Here is a 19,076-nt window from a genome sequence, read left to right on the forward strand (position 1 = left end):
CACTCTATATTTCTCGAGACTCAAGAACCATATCACTATCACATTTCCAATCAAGTTTTTGACTCAAAATTCACAATGTACAATAGTTTCAATATTCAATACTCTAGTTTTCATAAGCACAAAATTCTAAATACCCAAATCATAAAACATCATACAATTAAATTATTCTTCATGAATCAACTTACACAACTCCCAAATTCATACTCTAAACCCAAAAACCAAATTTTCAGAAAATGCCCGAACAAAATTACAATCGAAGATTAGAAATTGCCTGAAAGTGATCAAAGTAGGCAAAGAACTGTTTTTAATCAAAAGTTGAAGATCATGATCTGGGTTGAAATTCTTCAAAAAATCTATTCGAAGCTCAACCAAATCAGCCCCTTGTTCCTTAGCTTTGCTAACTTGAACCAACATTTGATCTGGGGTATCAACCATAATGGGTACTGTAGGCGTCGTTTGAAGTGCGCCTACGTTAAAAGCATGTTGTGAATATGATTGACACTCATAGGAAGTGGGAATTGACATAATACAATTAGGGACAAGGAAAGTAGGGAGCCGCCAACAAGTTTTTAAGGAACTTGTAAACCGTTCACGGATCATTTAAGGCAACCACGATAAAGGGACAACGAAGGCAACAACGATTGACCCGTGAAGGTTACACCCCATTCATTATCCATGAGATTACTAACTCCATATGGTTCGGAACCACGAAAGGAGGATCGGGGATGATGGTACGAAGTGAGTCATGGAGTCACATTCGCCCGTATTGACCTCTACTCGATTCTTATAGTGAAAAGCATTCATGCGATCTCAAAGGCATGCAAACAAAATATTCAATTCGCTCCAAACTATTATTTAGCTAAATTGGTTGAATATTAATGCAACACATAATTCTAAAATATTTGTGATCACTTGAATTAATTAACAAGATTAAAAAGGAACCTAGACCGGTTGTCCAAATTATCTTATTAAGCGTGATTTTCAATTACATATTCCCTTTAAACATGAAATATGGTGATCAAAATAACAATAGAATTACCATTATTATTGGAAGCAATTTAACCACAATTCCAACAACATAAAATCGTTAGAAAAATAATAGAAATAAAAGGAACATAATTCTTACTTTGATTCTGTTTGTTTGTAACTACAAAATAACAAACGAGTTAGTAACTTCAAGGAAATAATAAAACAATAATTAAATTAAATTAAATAAAGTAGAGTTGACTTGGGGCCAAACCCTCAAATAGTTCTACCTTTCACGCCTTGGTTTAAGGACAGAACCACGAGTAAAGTATGGACTCCTTTGAGCACTTGAAGAAGGAATTTTTTAAAATGAGAAGGGTAGGCTAGTGTTTAGGCTAAAGCATAGAAGAGAGAAAAATAAAAACTAGAGAATTAATTGTTGCCCCGTTCATCAGAAATGAGGGGGTATTTATAGGGAAAATGTGCTGAGGGAGCACACGGAACCCTAAAATGATAAAAACCCTAAAAAAGTATCCCGCGACACGGCAAACTGTACCGTGACACGGGAAGTGCCACCGTCAGACGGGAAACATTCCCGTGACACGGTGCAATTTTGGTGTGACGCGGGAAATTTTCAGAAAACGGGAAAGAAAACGCGTTAAGGGTTTACGCGGAAAAGACATGGAAATTCTCGTGTCACGGCAGACTTCCCGTGTCACGGGAAATCCCACCGTCAGACGGGAATGATTCCCGTGACACGGTAGATACCTGCCATGGCGCGGGAATTCCCAGCCCTTTTTCCGTCTAAATACATTTTTAACCCTAAATTCATTCGGCATTTTAAGTGTCGATTGATAATTTCGGGCCTTTTCTGACTTATTATCATTTGGGTTAAAGTAAGAAAATAATTAAATAAAAATAAATAAAAGGTTTGGGCCAAAAATAAATAACAAAACAATAAAATAAAAAAGGTTTGGGCTAAAATTAAATAATAAGTTTGGGCTGAAATTAAAAATTATGCTTTTTCCAAACATCAAGACTAATCCATGGACTGTTCAAAAATATGAATTTAATCAAATACGATTTTTTAAGCACTCTTGGGATTAAATACTGAACCCGACCAATAGTGGCGGTGAAAGGTTGTTCATCATCGGGTTTGGTTTTGGGGAGACATTTTTAGGTGTCTACAGAAGCCCCCACTTTGACTGAGTTTGTAGAAACGTCAGTTTCGAAAACGATAGTCAAAGTAGCCGATAGGGATGGAGAATGATTTAAGACGTTCTGTGATCCTAAATCACTCTCCATACACCGATACCAGCAGAAAAATGTTAGTTCTACAGATAAAAGGGTAAAGGATATAATATGTATCTGGCACCAGTGTATCGGTGACAAATGAGTTTGGCAGCTTCCTATGCTTGAAGGAATCCACCGGATGACGTATGTTGAAATGCTTTCCATGCCCGAGGAAAGTCAACTGAGGAGTTTGGTAGTTTTCTAAGCCTGAAGAATCCTACCGTATAACACTTTCCATACTTGAGGAAAGTCGACGTATGAATTTGGTGTCATTCTATGCTTGAAGAAATCCACCGATAATGCCTTCCATGCTTGAGGAAAGCCGACAAAGGAATTTGGCGGTTTTCTATACTTGAAGAAAAATCCATCGATAACGCTTTCCACACTTGAGGAAAGCTGACTTGGCGGTTTTCTATACTTGAAGAAAAATCCACCGGTAACGCTTTCCATGCCTGAGGAAAGCCGACTTGGCGGGTTTCTATACTTGAAGAAAAATCCACCGATAACGCTTTTCATGCCTGAGGAAAGCCGACAATTGCTGAAATTTGCAAGTATATGATGGTTCCATTATCCCCGAACGTGAGCCGCAGATGATTCACACCTTCAAATCGATTATCCGACCATATTAGGTGTTTAAAATGCTGAAAAATAGACTTCGATGCTTACTAGGGGTAAAATGGTAATTTTAGTCAAAATGTGAGGAATATTCGCAGATAATTGTGTAGGGCAGGCACAAAGCCACCGTGTCACGAAAAGATTCCCGTGACATGGCACGGGTCCCCGTTACGCGGAGCAGTTTCCCGTGACGCGGCAGGGGGGCCCGTCACGCGGAACAAATTCCCGTGGCGCGGAAAATTTGTTGGCTGAAAAATCGGTCAACTGGCATCTTTGACCAGTCAAAGCATGTGCACCACACAATATATGACCGTTACGTGGGAACAGGGTCCGTTGCAAGGGATTTTTTTTTTGGTTTTAAATATCAACCATTTCTCCCATTTTGCTCATCCACCATTCCTCTTTCTTGTCCGATTTTCACCCAAAGAAAAATCTTTTTGCTTGGATTACCGTGTCTCGGCACGTACTCAACGGTGCTCGGAGCTTCTACCGTCGGCTGGCATAAATTACCGTGTCACGGCGATTCTGCTTCCCCCCTTTTTATTTTCGCTGCAACTCGCTGCTAATCACTGCTGCTTGTCGTACTGCTATTGCCTAAAGCTGCCGCCGGTATCATCGGACGCAATGGAAGAATGAAAATAAAAGCCTCGAATGAATAATGAATTCGCAAATAATACGTCACTAAAATAACTCGGAAAACCTGAAATTCCACCGTGTCACGGTGAAAAATCCCGTGACACGTTGCAGATTCCCGCATCACGACAATTTTTTTATTTATTTTATTTATTTATTTATTTATTGCGCTCAGGTCCACCGCGCCACGGTGGACTGTACCGTGACACGGTGGAATGTCCTGTGTCGCGGCAGTTTTTTTTTAGTCGTGACGCAATGCTGAACTGACGCGTATACTTGATCGGCGGAGGGAGGATTTTTATTTTTTTAAAGTGGCCGGGCCCCCCTTGAGGGGTTTCCTACGTATCCTAAAAAAAGGAATCAGGCCAAACGTAGCTCTATTGGGTCATGAACCCATGCGACTAGGCATAGAATTTCTTGAGTTGATCCAAGTTGGTTAAATTGTGGAAGCCGTTACCGTCCATGTCTACCAATTGTGTTGCTCCGCCAGACAAGATGGTTTTAACGATGTACGGGCCTGACCAATTCGGTCTGAATTTTCCTCTTGGATCTAACACATTTTTACGAAGTGCCTTAAGCACAAGGTCACCCTCTTTGATATTCCTAGTCTTGACTTTGTTATTAAAATGTCGCGCCATACGCTGTTGGTAGGTTTGGATATGATGCAAAGCTGCCAAGCGTTTTTCATCAAGTAAGACTGGTTCATCATATCTTGCTCTAATCCAGTCGACTTCATCTAGTTGGCTTTCCAATGCGATTCGAAGAGAAGGGATTTCGAGTTCTATTAATTGTACAGCTTCGACCCCATAAACTAGAGAGAAAGGAGTAGCCCCCGTTGATGTACGAACAGAGGTTCGATAACCCCAAAGGGCGAAATGTAGCTTACTTGGCCAATCCTTGTAATTTTCTGTCATCTTTTCGATGATAGTTTTCACGTTTTTGTTGGCCGATTGGACCGCACCATTTTTTTGTGGTCTGTAAGGTGATGATCTGTGATGCTTGATATATATATGATATTTCTGCAATAATTCCGCGCATTCGACTTGGAAATGTGTTCCATTGTCACTGATCATCTCATGTGGTACCCCATAGCGACATATGATATTTTTCTCAATGAACTGAGCTACGTGTTTCACCGTCAGCTTAGCATATGAGGCAGCTTCGACCCATTTGGTGAAATAGTCGATCGCTATGAGGATGAATTCATGCCCGCCTTGTCCTGGTGGTGTTATTTTTCCAATGATGTCGATGCCCCAAGTGGAGAAAGGCCATAGAGAAGTATATGTGTAGAGAAGCGAAGGTGGAACATGCTGTAAATTAGCGTAGACTTGACACTTCATACATTTCTTGACGTATTCGTGACAATCTCTCTCCATAGTAGTCCAATAATAACCTTGACGTTGAATCTTTTGGACTAACATCTTTGCATTCATGTGCGTTCCACATATACCGGCATGAAGGTTTTCCATGGTTTTATGTGCTTCTTTCTTGGCTATGCATAAGAGATTTCTCCCTATTGCAGTTCTCTTGTGGAGTTCTCCCCTGATGAGCACATACTGTGAGGCCAGGAGCCTCAAAGCACGGCGTGCCCTTTTATCAGTATTAGGAGGGTATTCTCCTCTTGTCACATAATTAAGGATATCTGTATACCATGGCTCTTCTTCTTCTTCTTCTTATTCTTCTTCTTCTTCTTCTTCTTCTTCTTCTTCTTCTTCTTCTTCTTGTGGTTCTGGTTCGTCGTCGAGTGCGTGAACATAAGCCGGTTCATATCTTCTTTCTATGGTCAACGACATTCTGATTGTATCCGTTGGAATTCGCACCATTGATGCTAATTTAGCTAGTGCGTCGGCGAATTGGTTTTCTTCTCTCGACAAATACGTATATTCCACTTCATCTAGTTGCTCCATGAGAGTTTCTAAATGAGCTTGATATGTAGCGAGACTTTCACTTCTCACTTTCCATCTCTTGGAGATTTGGTTAATGATTAGTGAAGAATCACCGTAGATTCTGAGCTTCTTAATTCCCAAGGCGACAACTGTTTCTAATCCCAAAATACATGCTTCATATTCGGCGGCATTGTTTGTGACATCAAAGTCGAGCTTCATGGAAATTGGGATGTGCTCTTCATTGGGTGATACAAGCAAGACTCCTACACCACATCCTTTTTGGTTTGAAGCTCCATCAAAATAGAGCGTCCAACTATCATCTTCGGTCATGAGTAAATCTTCGTCAGGGAAATCGTACTCATCTTCTTCTTTCTCAACTTCTTCTAATGGAAAGTCTGCTAAGAAATCAGAAACCGCAGAACCTTTGATGGCTTTTTGTGGTACAAATCTCAAGTCAAACTGAGCAAGATTGACTATTGTGGGGAATAGATTTCAAGCTTTTAATCCCACTAGCTTGAACCCCACTGTGATCATACACTAAAGTACGGTGGCGTCCAAAAGGGAAGAAGATAGAGCAAAAGAGTCGCCAACAAGTTTTAGGAACTTGTAAACCGCTCACGAGGTGAAGGTTACACCCCTTAACGATCCAAGAGATCGTCAACTCCATAAGGTCTAGAACCAAATAAGGGTTCGGGGATGAAGGTACAAATCCAACCTAAAAGAGATTGAACCTGCCCTAATAATAGGCCTCTACTTTATTCTGATCGTATTCATGTGCGCTTTTTAATTAACATACAATCAATAGGTTTAACCCTAAACCTGTTTATCTATGTTGGTTGAATTTAATGCACAAATAAATCTACTATTGGCGATCACTTGAAATTATAATCACAATTAACCTTAACAAGATTATTAATTATCTTATTAAGCATGACTACAAGTACAAATTCCCTTTAAGCATGCATAAAAGGTGTGATCAAGCAATAAAAATAAATATCAAGCAACATAATAAATAATCAATAACGATAATAATAAATTATAATAATGATAATATCATCATAAATAAAATAATCATCATCAAAATAATAATAATAATAATAATAATAATAATAATAATAATATTCATAATCATCATAAATTATAACAATTATAATCATAATCATGTTCATGTTAACATTAAAGCATAATAATAATAGCAAGATCATAGTTGTAGACACCCATTTGTGTCTCCCCAAAACCAAACCTAGTGATGAGTGCCTTTCACGTCGAATCATAATAGAATGAAACGAAAGTGTGGAAAGGTCTAGTGTTGCGGAAAGTTTTATTTCTTTTCTTTTCTCCCTGTTTTGGAAAACTTTATTTTAAGAAAACAGCTAATCCATTTTGGTTGGTCCAATAATGGTGTAGTTGGATGGGGCTTGCAAAGACCTTTCCAACGATATATTATAAGCCCAATTCCGATGAATATTGAGGAAGTTATGGCCAATTTACTAAACTGGGCCCGGTTTGAGTTTTATTTACGGCCCAATGATCTAGGGGAGGGCCTAATATGATTTATCATTCCTAATGCAATTAGGAATGTTTTTAGTCTTTTAGAATCTTATAGAAGGTTCTTTTCATTCCTAATTCAATTAGCATTGATAAGTTGACTTTGTTGACTTTTTAGAGTTTTAATCAAGATCAAATAGCATTTTCGAAGAAATTATTTTATTTTATCTTCCAGTACGATAAATTTATCAGATTTTCGAAAACGCGTTGAAATCCAGTTTGGCGTCCAACCCCAGGCCTTGGCGCCTGGAACCAGGCTTGGCGCCAGACGCTAGCAATTGGCGCCTGGCGCTAGCCACTGGTGCCTGGCGCCAGTTAGCCAGGGTTGGCGCCAATACTGTTTTGCGATCTTCAGACTCTGTTTTGTTAAATTATCTTTTTTGGCTGATTTTCTCTATAAATATCGTATTAAAAACTCCGTTTTCAGAGACGGATAATCATCTACATCTATCAATCATCAACTCTCTTCATTCACAAGTTTTCATTCACCAATTCTCCTCATTCTTGAGTATTCATCTACAATATATTCTCTCTCTTTTCTAAACTTTTGTTTTCATACAAAATTCCGCATTCACAAGATCTAGAAACACCTAGCCATATTCGAAGTTGCCTTCGCCCTAGACGTGAAAGAAAGAGGTACGAGACATCCAAGTAAGTACTTTAATTGATTAATTGATATTATGATGTAGAAATCATGCTTAGATTGTTATTTTAATTCCTAATATCATGTCTAGGGTAACTTTAATATTAAATATGATTTCTATGATGCTTCTTATGTTCTTCCTAATATTTATTCATGTTAGTATCATGTTAGGGTTAAAGATTTGATTTTTATTGCTTAGTGACATGCTAGGGTTTGTTATTAATCTTGTTAGTATCATGCCTAGGATCTTGCTATTATTATGCTTTAATACTAACATGAGCATGATTATGATTTTAATTGTTATAATTTATGATGATTATTATTATTATTATTTTGATAACGATTATAATTATTGTTATGATTATTATTTATTATGTTGCTTGATATTTATTCTTTATTGCTTGATCACCTTTATTGCATGTTTAAAGGGAATTGGTACTTGTAACCACGCTTAATAAGATAATTAATAATCTTGTTAGGTTTAATATGATTATAATTCAAGTGATCGCCAATAATAGTTTATTTGTGCATTAATATTCAACCAACATAGATTAAACAGGTTTAGGGTAACCTATTGATTGCATGTTAATCAGAAAACGCACATGAATACGAGCAGAATGAAGTAGAGGCCTATTATTAGGGCAGGTTCAATCTCTTTTAGGTTGGATTTGTACCATCATCCCCGAACCCTTATTTGGTTCATGACCTTATGGAGTTGACGATCTCTTGGATCGTTAAGGGGTGTAACCTTCACCTCGTGAACGGTTTACAAGTTCCTTAAAAACTTGTTGGCGACTCTTTTGCTCTATCTTCTTCCCTTTTGGACGCCACCGTACTTTAGTGTATGATCACAGTGGGGTTCAAGCTAGTGGGATTTTAAAGGCTTGAAATTATTCCCTACAGTTTTTGGCGACTCCGCTGGGGAGGATTTCTATTTTAATTCCTGAATTTGTTTCGGCAATGATTTAGAATGAGTGGATGAGACTCGAAAAGCTTTAAGTATTTCATGTGCGTAATTTTGATTAACATTATTGTTATATGCATAAAAAGGTTCTCATTGGAAAGACCATCCGTAATGAGTCAAAAACATAGGATTTTACACGTAGAAAATTTGAGAAATGTCTTTCACAACTGGGACTGAAATAACACTGCGCGAAACTGGATGATTTTATTGAGCACAGAAAGCTGCTGAGGCATGTGGGAAGTAGCGTCAGGGGCCAGAGCTTGGCGCTAAACTTTTAGCCGCAGCGCCAGACGCCAGTATTGGCGCCAGGCGCTACAGTTAAAAGTTGGCGCCAGTCTCTGTTTACTGGTGCCAATTTCCCCCAATACCGAGCCAAAAATATGCGTTCTAATTTCGACCTGTTTTTCGTATTGTTTGCTCGATCCTACTTCCTGATTGAATTTTTTTTCTCACTTTTCTGAAACCCATATGTGTTCTACATATGGACATAACCTTCTGGGAATTCATGCTCTATCTACCCGATTGAACGCTCCTAGCAACAAAGGGTACATCTAAGATGTTGAATTCAACAAACCATGGAAGTGAGTTTTTTTTTCTAAAACTCACGGTGTCCCATCCACACGCGCTAACCCTTCACAGTTAGGCTTCTGCGCGGTGCATCCGGACAATTAACCATGGACCCTATTTGACTAAACCATATCCTGAACTTTAGAGAACTAGAGCCATGGTTAGGTTGCGAACTCATTACATCATATTGTGCCTACTTGACTAATTGTGCATTATTTGTTGTGCATATATATTCTATGTTTCTCTTAACCGTTTGTTGATTTGTGTTGAGACTAAAATTAATGACTTAAAGAACTTTGCCTAATTAATTAATTAATTAATTAATTTGAGTCAATAAAGTTTTTTTTAATCGGAATTGACCTAGTACGACTTTAGGCATACCCCAGTTGACTAATAATACCGAAAACAGTCCCAGACCAAAGCTCCAATACAGGCGCCAAAGTCTGGGCTGTAGCGCCACGTTATAGTGTGTAGCGCCAGACATTTACTAAATTGTCTGGCGCCAACCACCATAATGTGACGCCAGTCCTGTCGCTTGGGCGACAGTTTGGATTATTTGTCGAGTCATCACCTAATGTCTAATTAATTAGTTTTTTGTTTAATTCGGTTAATTTTGCTGACAATAATGCTTAATTAAATTAATGTTTGAGTTTAGGCACTAAGTCCCATGGTCTTACACAAGAGTCCAAACATGTCACTTACACTCAATGCACACACCAATACACATGTCTTGACCATGATTAAGAGAGTCTTGTGTGCGCACTTTTTTCGTCATTTTCTTTTGGGGGGGTAAGTCGGATATTAATCCTCCAATAAATAATAATACTTAATTCCCTAAAAATATGCATACTTTTTTTAAACAAAAATAAAAACCATAAAGTCAAATTGATTCGAGTCAAGTAATTAAAACACAAATTGGCTTAATTTACAGCGCGTGGTCAAGAAAGTAAGGACGATTAATCAAAGATAACCTCTTCATACAAGTCCAACTTTTTGACAAACCTATAGCCCGCAAGAGGAAAGCAAGAGTCATAATAGCAACTCAAGAAGAAGTCAATGATCTCAAGCACCAACTGGCTACTGTAACTGAGACACTGAAGCTTCTCGCACTTAAGATCGATGATCCTGTGAAACAACAACAAATGGACCTCATGCAAGAGAGCCTAAGCAAGTTGTCTAGCGACTACAAGTTTCAAGAACTCACATCCCAAGGGGTCTCGGTGGATAAAGATCTTCTTCCGCAGAAGTTCAGCGCCAACGACATCCCAAAATTTAGGGCAATCGACAACCCTTATTTCCACTTAAGAGCATTCGAAACAATAATGAGTATTAAGGGTATCGATAAGAAAGTCTTCCCTTCTCTGTTCTCACTATCTCTCGAGACCGTTTTCCAACAATGGTTCTTTTCTCTCGAAAAAGAAAAGACCTCCACCTGGGAATCCATATCAAATGCTTTCGTTGATAGGTACAAATGCAACATTCAAGTCGAAACTGACCATAGAGAACTTGAAATCCTCAAATAGAAAGAGAATGAAGGCTTCACTGCTTTCTTTAACAAATGGAGAGAAACCTCAGCTAAAATGATCGAGGTACCAAGTGAAAAAGAGTCCGTGAGACTGTTCATTAAAAATATCCAAGAAAAATATTCCAAACATCTTAAATATCAAAATAACCTTCATACCTTTAAGGCTGTTTATGATATTGGGATCAATATTGAAGATGACTTGGCTAAATCTAAAGCTGCCAACAATAGCTCCAACAGTGGCTGGAAAGGAAGGAAGAACGACAATCCTTCTTCTTCCAAAACCGCCCACTCAAATAATGTTAGCACCTTTAATCTAGGAGAAGTCCTTGCATGAACAACCAAGGACAAAAAGAAACAGTTTAGGAGGAACTTCACTCCTATTGGCCTGAGTTATGACACCGCATTTGATCGATTAAATGCAAAAGGTCTTATAACTCCCATTGGACCATTCGGGGATCCGCCAGTTGAGAAGAGATCGCCTAACTGGAACCCGAATGCACATTGCAAATATCACCAAGGTAGGGGCCATTCTACTGAAAGCTGTTGGAAGCTCAAGGAAGCTATCCAAGACCTAATTGACAATAACAAGCTGTCGTTGCCCCCTGCCAGTAAGAAGCCAAGTATTGACAATGCACCTCTAGCTCATACTTTGGCTATCTCCGATGAAGAAAGCGAAGTTGACCCCTCATCTCTCATTAAGCCTGTCAAAGCAACCAATGTCGAAGAAGGAGAAGAAGAGATCTTTTTCGATGTCAAAGATAACCTTCCAGAACTAGCAAACAAGGAAGACATACAATTGCTCACACTGCTTATGAGGGAGGCATCGCAACTACTACGTGAAACTCTCAAAGTTGTGAACGAACTTCACAAGAAATATGATGAACTTCCATGTCCAAAGGAAGAACCTAAAAGAGAATTCACACCAGCGAAAACGACTTATGAGGCAAAGTATTTTCCCTTACAAGTCACCGAAAAACCCAAGAAGAGCAATAGAGTCTACACTCCAATTGGGATCCCATATGCACAAATGTTCGAAATGCTCTCCGAGAGTGGCAAGGTCAAACCTCTCGAACCGAGACCATTTGAATCATTAAAAAGGACAGATAGATATTACTGTCAGTACCATCAATCAGGGGGGCACACCCTAGAAAACTGTTTCAAATTCAAGGATTTGGTGCAGAAAATGATTGATGAAAAGGAATTAATCCAAGTTCAACAAGAAGAGGACATAACCGTTAATGGAGTGTGGGACATTGATGAAGAAGATGTCTACCTAAAGGACATAGTAGGACCTTCACCTTCTGTATCATACACCACAGACGACATTTGGGCTGAAGAAGATTCATCAATAGACGTCCTCACAAGATCCGGGAGGATGCAACCTCCCGTTTCAACACAACCTATGCCTACCGTACAACAAGTTCCCATACCTATCATCGAAGACAACGACATCGTTAAACAGTTTAAGAAGACAAAAGTTGAGATGAATGTATGGAAGCTCCTGGCAACATCTCGAGAACATAGGTTGGCTGTAATGAATGCCTTGGATAAAATCGGGATAGATTCTGACACCACTCCTGAGGGACTAGCTAAGTTCCTCACGAGTGATCTTCCTAGTCCGATTAATCTAATCACTTTCTCTGATAAAGATTTACCCCCAGAAGGTGACAAACACTACAAGGCGTTAACCCTAACGGTAGTCTGCAAAAGGATGAATGTTCCCATGACTCTTGTAGACAATGGATCAGCTATCAATGTCTGTCCACTTAGGACTGCGAGAATGCTCGGCATAAGGGATGAAGATTTAAATCCGTCCACACATGGAATAAGTGCTTACGATAATACTCGTCATCAAGCTCTTGGAACAATAACCCTAAATGTGACGGCAGGAGCAATAGAACATGCTACTACTTTTCAAGTGGTAGACATCAAAGCCTCATTCAATCTGTTGTTAGGACTCCCTTGGCTCCATGATCTAAAGGTCGTCCTTTCATCTCTCCACCAACAAGTGAAAGCCATAGTTGGAGGAATTCCAATCACTATTGACGCTTCGCCGATGAGGATCAAATCAATAGAAAACCCAATTATCAACGTGGAGCACGACGAAGATGACGAAGACGGGGCTTTAACGAAGAAGTCTCCTTAATCCAAGAGGATGAAAGGACATCTCTTTGCCACGACCCCCAATCCAACATGATTATCAACACCATACTAAAGAAACAAGGACACTTCCCTGGGATAACCTTAGGAAAGAAGAAGGAGATAGAAAAATCGACAGAATCACCTGGCCTCCCAAAACTAGATACTTTCGGACTTGGTTTCGAACCGACTCGGAAAGATCTCAAGCGAGCCCAGGACAAGTTGAAAGCACGTAGGGACGCTCGCATCCAAAAGAAAGCAATTCCAATGGATCAGTACCCTCTTACGCTTAATGGCCAGTTTATAAAAGAAGGAGAGGACTATCCATGCCATGAATTTCCCGAACCATTTGTTGTAAATGGCATACGACAACCAGGATTCGAGATTTTCTTGGATTTCTACTTCACTGACGAAATCCCAACTCCCGTCCGTAAGGAGAAAGCACCCCCATGCTTTGACTTTAACGTCATGGGATTATTGTTTGGGCGAGAAAAGAATGAGCAAGCTTATGAGGAAGATAACTCCTCACTCATTCAAACGGTCCTACAAAGAAAAAACTTCGACCCCTCGAAGCTAATTACTCCAGCCGAAGGATCACTGCAAGGGTGGCGCAAGACTATCAAGGTGACTACTCCGAGTGGAAGGAAGAAATCAATCACGACAGGGCAAGGGCCGATGTTCGGTGAGTCGTCGGAGTCAGAGTTTGACTCAGATTCTTTCCCTTTAGAATCTTTTAGGTCTTTAGCAATAATGCCTCCCCTTCCTATTTCTTCTCCTAGGATAGTTAGTGATCCATTCCCTGAGGACATATCACTCTTTGATATAATGATCTCAGGGTATAATAATACTTCTCATTCTCCTTATTTCTCGTGTTCTTCCTTAACTTAAGATGACGAACATTGCTTAGCTAATGATGAAAAAGATAAAGAAATTATTAAAGCAATGGAAACACTTGAAAAGAAAACACCAGTGATTGAAGATATTGAAACAGTTGACATCTCGAATGATTCAACTAATAAAAGAGAAGTTAAAATCGGACTAACGTTGAATAAGCAAGAAATAACCGATTTAATTAACTTACTTTAAGAATTTATCGATATATTTGCTTGGTCATATGAAGATATGCCAGGCATTAATAGAGAAATAGCTCAACACACTATACCATTAATCCCAGGAATGAAACCTGTAAAACAAAAGTTGCGTCGAATGAAACCCGACGTAGCACTTAAAATAAAAGAAGAAATTCAAAAACAAATAACTGCAGATTTCATCAAGGTATCTAAATACCCCGAATGGGTCGCCAACGTCGTCCCAATTCCAAAGAAAGACGGAAGGGTAAAGATGTGTGTCGACTGTCGAGATCTAAATAAGGCAAGTCCAAAGGACGACTTCCCTTTGCCACACATCGATATTCTGGTAGACAACACGGAAAATCACACGCTTCTCTCATTCATGGACGGATACGCAGGGTACAATCAGATTATCATGGCAGAAGAAGACATGGAGAAAACGACCTTCATCACACCATGGAGCACTTACTGTTACACGGTAATGCCATTTGGGTTGAAAAACGGAGGTGCTACTTACCAACGTGCAGCAACTGCCTTACTCCATGACATGATGCACAAAGAATTTGAAGTATATTTCGATGACATGATTGTGAAATCAAAGGACCGTCCAATTCATCAAGTAGCCTTAAGAAAATTCTTCAAAAGGCTAAGAAAGTATAATATGAGGTTGAATCCATCAAAATGTGCTTTTGGAGTCACCTCAGGCAAACTCTTGGGATACGTCATAAGCTCTAGGGGAATAGAGATAGATTCGACCAAGATTAAAGCAATCATGTCAATGCCACCGCCCAAGACCGAGAAACAGATTTGAGGATTTATTGGCCGGTTGCAATACATAAGTAGGTTCATATCAAAACTGACAACGATATGCAAACCAATCTTCAAAAAGCTCAAGAAGAATGTACCAGTGATATGGGATGATGAGTGTCAAAAAGCCTTTGACAGGATCAAAGCCTATCTCACAAATCCTCCCGTATTAGCGCTAGCACTTCCCGGAATACCTCTAAGGTTATATTTGACGGTTACCAAAGAGACAATGGGAGCCATGTTAGCACAAGAGGTAGAAAGCAAAGAGAATGCAATCTATTACCTAAGTAAGAAGATGCTCGAATACGAAACACGCTATACACCACTCGAGAAATTGTGCCTCGCTTTGGTTTGGGCCACAACCAAGTTGAGACATTACATGTTGGTGCATACCGTTTTCGTAGTATCCTGATTGGATCCACTCAAATATTTGTTCGAGAAATCAACACTCAATGGACGTATTTCAAGATGGATAGTCAACTTAGCCCAATTTGATATACGGTTTATGCCACAAAAAGCTATTAAAGGATATGTGGTGTCAGATTTTCTGGCAGACTTCCAATAGAAGACTCGACACCAATACAAGACAATGAATTTCCAGATGAAGATTTGATGGTCACCGAAGATGATACTTGGACCTTCTATTTATACGGAGCCTCAAACCAAAAGGGATGTGGCGTCGGAGTGCTACTAGTGTCACCTAAAGAAGAACACGTCCCAATCTCAATAAAGCTTGATTTTGACGTTACCAACAACGCTGCTGAATATGAAGCATGTGTGGTAGGCCTTGAAACAGCCCTGGCATTAGGAGTAAAAAAGTTAAGGATATTCGGAGATTCCTCTCTAATTATCAATCAAATATCTAAAAGGTGGAAAGTAAGGAGCGAAAGCCTAGCCCCTTACCAAACCTATCTGGAAACTCTTACCGATCAGTTAGAGAAGGTAGAATATACATATCTACCTAGAGAAGAAAACCAATTTGTTGATGCCTTGGCAAGATTAGCCTCAATGGTTAGGATTCCCACGTAAATCGAGCAAATGCCTCTAACTATCAAAAAAAGGCATAAACCAGCGTATATACAGGCTATAGAAGATGACGACTCAGTCCAAGACGAAGAAGAAGAACAAAAAGAAGAACCATGGTACACAGACATTAAACTTGAGTCGGTTAATGACTATATGGCCCCGTTTAATTTTTTCTAAATATCTTTTCTATCTTTTTCCATAATTAATTAAATATAGCAATTATTTTTAATTAATTTTATTTCTTTTTTTGGATTTTATATTAATTTTCAAAAAAAAACCAGCATTTTTTCCGTTTTCCTTTCCTTTTTTATTTTTTCTTTTTGGGGGAGAGAGTCGGATAATATCCTCCATCAATAATAAAAATGACGGAATTTTTGCGTAAGATTGTTATCACACTTCCCTTGCACACACTAACACGCACTAACATAATAATAAACAATCAAATAAATTTACAATAACATAGATAAATACAAAGTGTCTAAATAATGAGTCAAAGGCAAAGTTCTATAAAAAAGTCAAAATAAAATACATATACAGAAACAAACTACGGCGCCGGAGGACGTAGCCCCATCATGCCATAAAACTGCGCCGTACGAGGACTCACCTCTCCACCAGCTCTAGCCTCAGCACCAGCTCCAGTCTCCGTAGGAGGAGGAAAACTCAAGACAGGACCACTCCAGCCAAGGTCAACCTGAGGCTGAGACCCCGGAGGCTGCTGCGATGACGAGCCAACCTCGTACATCCCACCACCTCTGAAAGCTGAGGTAGCCTCTCCTACCAGTGCAGCAGGAGCACCCTCAAAAGAAGATCCTGAGCCCTCAGCAACGTCGGCCCAAGGAGCCTCGGAACGACCACCTCTACCTCCTGACAAAGTACGACGACATCTCGAGCTAGACCTCGCCGGATCTCTCCGCCCCTCAGGCCTCGTACGGGTGTGAGAAGCGATAGGCTGACCCTGCAAAAAGGAATTAAATTAGAAACAAGGTAAAACTGAAGTCATAATACATAAATAATAAGTGAAGGAAGGTTAACTCTCGGACAACGTCGTCCCGACGGCAGGTAGCCACGTTCCTCATCCGAACGAGCTGGCTCCGGAAGGCATCTATGCATCGTGCCATAGCCGAAACCACCTCGCGTGAGCACTATCAGAAAAATAAGTTAGTGGAAATACATGATAACCGAATACAAAATTCTGAATTAAAACTAGGCTTACCCTGGTCTGGTGGCGAGGAATCGATCGCTCCACAAAGCGCTCGCCCTCGGGAGCTGGAGAAATCATCTCCTCGATCGGCCCGTATACCCCCTGGTAGTGAAGAGACATACGGGGCGGCACAAACTCAGTAGGATCATCCTGATAAAATAGAAAGAAATCAGTAAGGTATTACTCGGGGGCTACTTAGCGAAAAGTAAAAAGCTAAGACTCTTACCCTCACATCCTCAGCCGGTACAGGGGCTGGAGCTAATAAAGGTAGTAGCTCCTTAGTGTAACACCGCCCAAGGATCACATGGGACCGCCAGAGGGAACCAGATCCCTCAGCCATGCTCGACAACTGTCTCTCGTCGAACATATGACGTGGCGGAGGAGCAGAAACGACGAAAACATCAGAAGAGTGTTGTCTAGCAACTCTCTCTCCTAAATACATAACTGCTCCGTAGGTCCCCAGAAAATAGCGACGCTCAAGAGAGTACTGCGCAGCTAATCCAGGGACTGTCCAACCGCCCCACGGTCGGTATACTACCTTAGGTCCCTATAAAAGCACCAATCAGGCAAGAACATGTATAAAACATCACAGAAGAGCAAGATAAACACCAAAAGTCGTACCGAGATTATCCGACCCCGGACACGTGCAGTAGACATGTCCACATGGTGGCCGCCCCAAGAGGCGCTCACCAGATATCCCCTCGGCGATGGTCTCGCCGGCGCAATGGAAGGAAAGTACTCGTAGAACCAGATCTACAAAGAGTTAAAAGTGTGAGTAAATGCTAACTAACATGTAGGGCTAAACTTTATAGGGAATAATGTTTACCTCTACGACCTTCCAGAAAGCAGACAAAGCGACGTTTGTCCTAAAGGACCGGTGACGACACGAGTCCCTCAGCACACGAACGAAATCAGTGTAGGCCAAGCTGGCCCAGTCATAAGTCCCAATCCGCTGGAGATCACGGACAGCAGGGAGGTAGTAAAGAAATGCCCTACTACCCCTTTCAGGGGAGAATGTCCCTGACAACAACATCAGCACAAAGATGCGCAACCACTGCTCTCGGGTTGTCGCATCATCATCAAGAGCCGCTGCCACCGTCGAGCGGCGAATCCCTCTAGCGCTAAACTGAGTCGTCTCGACCTCAGCTCGGGCCCGAACAACAATCGACCCAAAGAACTCCTCGACCTCTGAAGAAAAGACATCGATCCCACCGTCGAACGGCAGCGGTACAGAAGTGAACTTCAGTCCTATGATAAGACTGAAGTCTGTAGGGGTGACCATCATCTCGCCCCAGGGAAAATGAAAGGTGTTGGTAGTGTCCCAGAAGAACTCCACCAAAGCACGTACTACGTGGTGACCCCCGCTAGAGGCGACCATAGCCTCGGAGGTCTCGAACAGAGCAACTAGCCCGCAGGACTCCCATAGGAGCCTCGTCTCGCGATCTCTGGCGATGTGCATCCTATAAAAATCTCCTAGATCATCACAGCCAGAGTCGTGATGCCGTATCCTCCCAGGCTCGAGTCCCCGTCTCACCCTCTCAGAAATGTGGTGGACAGGGGCAAAGAACAAAGTCTGCTCGTCCCACTCCGGGAACCGACCAAGCGAAGTGGACGGTGTGGCAACGTCCTCCACAGGCTCGTGCTCCCGTCTAGTGTTTCGGGACCGTGAACCTGAGCCTCGTTGTCTAGCCATGCTACATTGTGCAGAATCATCATAAATTAAGGTTCTATAGTATCTAAGGTTCGCCTAGCCGCATGATACTATGTTCGCAAAAAACAGAGTACGTAGTACTAAAACAGGGCACGAATTCAAACTGAGCATGACAACATTTTTTCAAGCAATCAAACAATTTCTTGCAACACTATAGTGATTATTGTGACAAATTGAACAAGAATTGCTAGCAAAAACGTCAAGAACAAACCACATTGTTCTTCACGACCTTAAGAGGTCCAACAATGGCAGATTGCTCATTTCTTCACCAAATTGAGCCAAACAAGTCTCAAATTACTCCCAAGGAAATATACAAGAATAAACAAGCAATTTCATGGCATATAACTTGATGAACGAAGCAAATTGAGCATCATAGAATTCGAATTTTCATTAAATTCGTGAATAAACATGCCAAGAATTCATATAAACCGGTGTGAGTTTGAGGAAAACTTACATAGATCGGGAATATAGATGAAAAGAGC

The 19,076-nt window shown here is 40.6% G+C and overlaps 1 pseudogene; it reads right to left on the bottom strand.

The window, feature by feature from the left end:
* Positions 1 to 18,165, bottom strand: part of LOC110708841 — a 74,456-nt pseudogene extending 56,291 nt beyond the window's left edge.
* Between the last annotated feature and the right edge of the window lie 911 nt (positions 18,166 to 19,076).

This window comes from Chenopodium quinoa, unplaced genomic scaffold (genome assembly GCF_001683475.1).
Source record: "Chenopodium quinoa cultivar QQ74 unplaced genomic scaffold, ASM168347v1, whole genome shotgun sequence".
NCBI lineage: Eukaryota > Viridiplantae > Streptophyta > Magnoliopsida > Caryophyllales > Amaranthaceae > Chenopodium > Chenopodium quinoa.